This window comes from Helianthus annuus, chromosome 1 (genome assembly GCF_002127325.2).
Source record: "Helianthus annuus cultivar XRQ/B chromosome 1, HanXRQr2.0-SUNRISE, whole genome shotgun sequence".
Lineage (NCBI taxonomy): Eukaryota > Viridiplantae > Streptophyta > Magnoliopsida > Asterales > Asteraceae > Helianthus > Helianthus annuus.
Window position 1 is genome coordinate 19,107,001 of NC_035433.2, and position 6,000 is coordinate 19,113,000.

Sequence of the window (6,000 nt, forward strand, 5' to 3'; positions counted from 1 at the left end):
TGAGCTTCTCGCCTTGGGGAGCTCCGATATTATTTGTAAAGAAAGACTGAACATATAAAATTTATATCGATTACAGGGAGTTAAATGAACTCAACGTCAAGAATCGGTATCAACTACCGAGGATTGATGATTTATTTGACCAATTGCAAGGTTCTAGCTTCTACTAAAAAATTGACTTAAGGTCCGTTTACCAACAACTAAGGATAAAGAAGAAAGCATCCCAAAGACGGCGTTCCGAAATCATTATGGTCATTACGAGTTTATTGTTATGCCTTTTAGCCTAACGAACACACCATCTGTATTTATGGATTTGATGAATCGTGCGTGCAAGTCGTACCTCGACAAGTTCGTTATAGTATTTATTAATGATATATTAATATATTCACGAACTAAGGAGGAACATGAGCAACATTTGAGGACCATTCTGGAGTTGCTGAAGAAGGAGAAATTATATGCTAAATTTTCAAAGTGCGAATTATGGATTCTTGAGGTTCAATTTCTTGGACACGTGGTGAACGAGAAAGGCATACATGTCGACCCGTCAAAGATTGAAGCGATCAAAAACTGGGAAGCACCAAAGACTCCAACCGAACTTCGGCAATTTTTGGGGTTAGTGGGTTGTTACAGGAGATTCATCGAGAACTTTTCAAAGATAGCCCAACCACTAACCTCACTCACACAAAAATATAAAAAGTTCGATTGGGGAGAAAGACAAGAAGCGGTATTCCAACTACTTAAAGACAAATTATGGAAAGCCATTTACATGGAAATTAATTAAATGTCAATTGTTCCTCGTTAATTTTGGACTAGTGGCTCAGTGGGCCAAATTAGATTATGATATGGCTACAATTAATTTTCTACAAGTGGGCTCACATTTGAGGGGGGGGCATAGGGTCATCGACTAGCTTAAAAAGGGATAAATATATTGGTTTTGAAGAGGAGATAGGAGGCACGACATTAGAGGCAGCCTTTTGGCTGCTGTGTTGACGAAGTAACAAATACAAAACAATTCATGGTTTTTGTTTGAAGATATAGGCTGTGAATGATGGCGAGTATGCGAGGCTAATTCTCTTGTGATCTTCTTTGGGTAAATGGTCCGTATATGTTCTACATGTTATTTGGTGTCTGTATTGGATCTTATTTTATTTGTGATGACAAACACTTAAATCTGATTGATGTATTAGTTAATTCAAATAATTTGTATGTGTTTTGAGTTCTCTCTTTACAATTTTGTTCGGTTGATGACAACACCTAGAAGCGGGTTGGGTGACTATAAGGGGTTGACTTGACACTTATAAATTGGGTAAATGACATGGTTTGATGATAAGAACCTATTTTGATTGCTATTTTAACTAATTTCCAGAACTATGTCTATGTGGTTCCCAATTAATTAACTGAGTTTTGAGTGAACGTAGAACCTGAAATCCACGGGAGGTTGTTTTCTCGTATATTGTTTGCAAAGCTAATCCAAATTTTGTTTAGTTATTTCTTTAAATCAGTCAAATCGAAATTTAGTTTTAAATTAATATAGTTACTTTTAGTTTAAATAACCAAACAAAACATGTAATATTAACGACATGCTCCTCGTTGATTCGATACCTGAATTACCCTAGCTACCTAGGTTATTTAGGTTTTTGCATGATCCTAACGACAGTTCATCACCAACCTGAAGAAAGCAGCACCTTAACAACAAAAGAAGCAAAGAACAAAGGAAAACAGGAAGCATCACCTAAACAAACTACAGCAAGTGAAACAATGTTCAGTGATTCTTTAAATCTGACAGAGAAAAGAAAGTGGGAAGAATCTGCAACATATTCAAAAAGGCCCAAGCTGGTTCCTTAGAAACATTCAGAAGGGAATTCATCTGAATGGTTCAAATTATTGGTAGAGAAGAAATGATGTTCCCAGAAAGTAAACTCATGCACTATTACTTGTAACACCTTGAAAATTTATGTCCAATAATGTATGAACATGTGTCATAAGCTCTGAACGTGTGAAAGAATACTTTAGAGGGACTAAAGTTGACAAACAGGGAAACTATGTGAATATAAGGGTCCAAAGTGTCAACAATGGATAAATATATTCAAAAATAGCCCCACACAATGTTTATACCTTCAAACGGATAAATCATGGATCATACGAAGCTAAATATGAAAGAAAGTGAGGAATTACAAACTACAGGGGCTAAATGTGTCAACATGTGCAAAGTATACCTCTGAGTGACCTTTTGGTAGACCCGAAGCTTTGTAACGATAAAATATACTCACTAGAATATGTGGTTAAAATTTCATAAAGTTTCGTTATCGTATGAGAAAGTTATGATCAAATTCGTGTACGAGGGGTTAAAAGCGTCAACGTCGAATTCTAAGGCCTTATGAGTGGTTACAAGGTTAGTCAAGGACTTAACCAAGTTAGTAAAAGTCCCAAGGCCCTTAAAAATCAAGTTAGAAGGCTGGAAATGCAATTTAAGGGTTTAAAACCACGTTACAAAGGACCAGGGACCAAAAGTGCAAATTGTAAAACTTGTTTGGCAGGTTCTGCAGGTCCAGGCGACCCGCGTAAAGGTCCCCTATGACCTTACACGGGCCACGTTAGGGTGCCAGCGACAGAAATAACCTACAGCTGCCTGTTAAAGCTGTTAACCGACTTAAAACTCTTGTTTTCTATACCAAAGGTCTCTCCAATGGTTTTTCATGCACTAGGGGCACTTGAACTGATCTTGTAACATGTATAGACTATGTTGGCACTATCTTATGCAATCAAAATGCATATATAAGAACTTGAAGTTGTAAACATTTCTTGCATTCATTCACAACTTTGCATAAGTTCACTTCTGGAGCTCTCTGATCAGCACGCCAACTTCTTAGTGATCCCTAAGCATAATTAGGACTCTTGTAAGTGTCCTTAACCCTTCTTAATTCGTTTTAGCTTAGTTAATTAGCTAAAAGTCAAACCGTCATAATTAAGGTTTGACTTCGAGATTAGTCAATGATTACTCATTAATATCTCGAATTAAAAATACCTTTAAGTAGGTAATTATTTGGGTAACAAACCCCTAAAAGGGTATTTCCAGATTCCCACTTTAACTATGTTAATTGTCGAGTCAAAGATGATTATAAAAAGTCAACAGAATGGTTATTTGCAAATTAATGCATAATTAGCAATGTAGGATACATGCAACCTGTTTGATCATTAAAATAACTTGGTAATTAATGTAAGAACATGTCCCAACATGTTCAACTCGACAATTTTCAGTTTAGGCTCGGTTTGGAACCAAAAGTCGCATAGTTTGACTTCTTCTTTGACTTTCAGTTCTGACCCGTTTAAGCCAAGTTTAGGATTGCCTTAGAGCTTGTTGATGCATGGAATGTCTGTTGACTACGTCTGCATGAAGTCTTAGGTCAAGATAGGTCAACATAGGGTCTAGAAGGTCAAAAACATGTTTTATATATGTAGTTTCGCTTGAATGTCATATGTGTAAAAGGTTTCGCTTGTTTGTCAAACAAGTGGTTTCGCTTATAAAGATAACTTGCTGATTTCGCTTAAAAGTCACTTCTAATTTCGCTTATCAGTCATACTGTTTCGCTTGATTGTCACAGTTTTCAAAAAAAAACTTGAAAATTTTTCTAAGTGTTGATTGATTTTGCAGGTACGTTCACGATGGATGATATTTTCTTGAACCCATTCAGCGACATGTACGCATTTGCAGGAAATACCGGAAACGATGATACTTCGTCAAGTAATACAAATGATAATTCGACGGTTGTGAAGAAAAAGGAAGCTTGGGAATAGGAAAGTGCGTTTGGAACGTTCAACAAACCCCCTAAGCTAATGGCTATTGAAGATTACAGTAGATGGTCGAGAAAGTTTGAAGACTGGTTGATGGCTTTTGCTTTTGCTAGTTGGAAGAGTTTGAAGAATGGTTATGAACATGGAGATAAATCCGGTGAAATGTTAACTTCATCTGATGAGATTGATTCATTTGTAGCCGAACAGAAGTGTATAGCGTTGTTATTTCAGTCTGTTCGTGAAGATATAATCTCACTAATAGATTATAAGAATGCAAAAGATCTTTAAATGAAGTTAGAAAAGAAATGTATAGGTAGTGAAGAAATCAAGAAAAACAAAATGAAACTGCTTAGGAAAGAGTTTGACATGTTTGGGTGTCTAAAGAACGAGTCGGTTTGTAAAATGATAGAAAGGTTCGGTCATCTGAAGCTGGAATTAGCAAGACATAGTATCAAGTATTCTGATGAAGAACTTGTTGACAAACTGTTCGATTCATTACCAGACGAGGTGGATTGGAGATACAATGCGCTTATGCTGAAAAACACTATTGAGCCTGCAAAGTTGACTCCAGATGTGGTGATAGAGAGACTTGAAAGTCACGAACTGGAACTGAAGAAGACGTACAAAGTCAATCACTCATCCTATCAACAGAATCTGGATCTATATTATCCGAAGAGCATGATGCCGAAAGCTACTTCTCCCAAGACTGCATTTTCTGCTGAGAATGTGTCGACAGCAAACAAAGAAAGTCAAAGCAGTCAAAGTAGTGGAAACCACAGTGGTTATCACAGTGGATCTTCATCATCTGCAAGTCGTTCTGATGCAAAGTTTTCATGCAACATCGCAATAGATTTGAAGAATGCACAGAATTTTGACGAGGAGTCGGCTAAGCAACAAATGGTATTCTTGGCGTCTGTGTTAGAATCATATGAAGGGTTGGTGGCTGGTAAGATCGGGAACACAAATCTGACGAAGGAAGATTATGATCAGATAGATCCTGAAGAAATGGAGCTGATCGATATTCGTTGGGCTATGGCAAGTGCTGTTCGTCGAGCACAACGTTTTATGGAAATTACCGGGAGGAAGACGATCGGTGGTCCATCTACCAAGCTGGGGTTCGATAAATCCAAAGTGACATGCTTCAAGTGTAAGCAGAAAGGTCACTTCAAACGCGAATGCAGAAACGCTTATGCTGATGAATCGGAGAACCCTTTCAAAGATGATTACTACAAGAAGGCGATTTATCACCAGAATAAATCTGAGCCGCCTAGGTTGAAGCAGGCTGAAGATAACGGAGACAAATCGAGGGCTCTTGCGGTGATCTACGATGATGAAGGGTATGATTGGAGCAAAGAGGTTCTACCGGAAGAAGACGCGGTTGGTTATGCGTTTATGGCGAAAAATGAACCTATTCCGTGGAAAGACAATCGTACTGAAGAGCAGAAGTATAGATACAGAAAAATGATTGCTGAAAACAAGATCATTAGACTGTCTGGTATCTATTCGGAAGCAAAACGAGCGAGAAGATGGGATCCGGACAAAGAGTGTTATCTTGATCCGTATGGAAACATTGCAATCGACGACAAAACACTCGATATCGAAGCTATCATCAAGGAGTATAAAGAAGAGGATGAGTATTGGCAAAACAAATGGTGGGGAACTCCAACCGAGAAAATGAAAGAAGAAGAGAAAGAGAAAGAAGAGAAAGAGAAAAAGGAGAAAGAAGAAATCGAGAAAGCAAAGAAGATTGATACTGGCATTATCGATACAACGCAGGAGTTGACTGCAGAGAACCTGGGAAAAATGGCTGACAAAGTGCTGGCTGCTAAAGCACTTGAGGTAGATTCTAACTCCGTGTCTGAGTCAGGTCAGTCCAAATTCGTCAACGAATGCGTCAGGTAAAAAGATCGAAGGAAATGCTTATTGCAAAAATTGCAACAAAGAGTGCAAATTTTGTAACACTGTCACGTATCTCAACGATGAGAAAGTTAAAAATCTGATAGCAAAGGTCAGAAGCGTTGAGGATCAAATTCTTGGTCGTGACAAAACAGTTAAAGCTTCAACTGAACGGATAAGAGAATTAACAGCTCAAATTGAAACTGATAAACGTGAAAATGAAAAGTTAATTCTTGAAAATCGTCAGATTTCTGAAAAATTTGAAAAACTCAAAAGCACAGTAAAAGATAGTGATGATCGAAATGGTAAAACGTT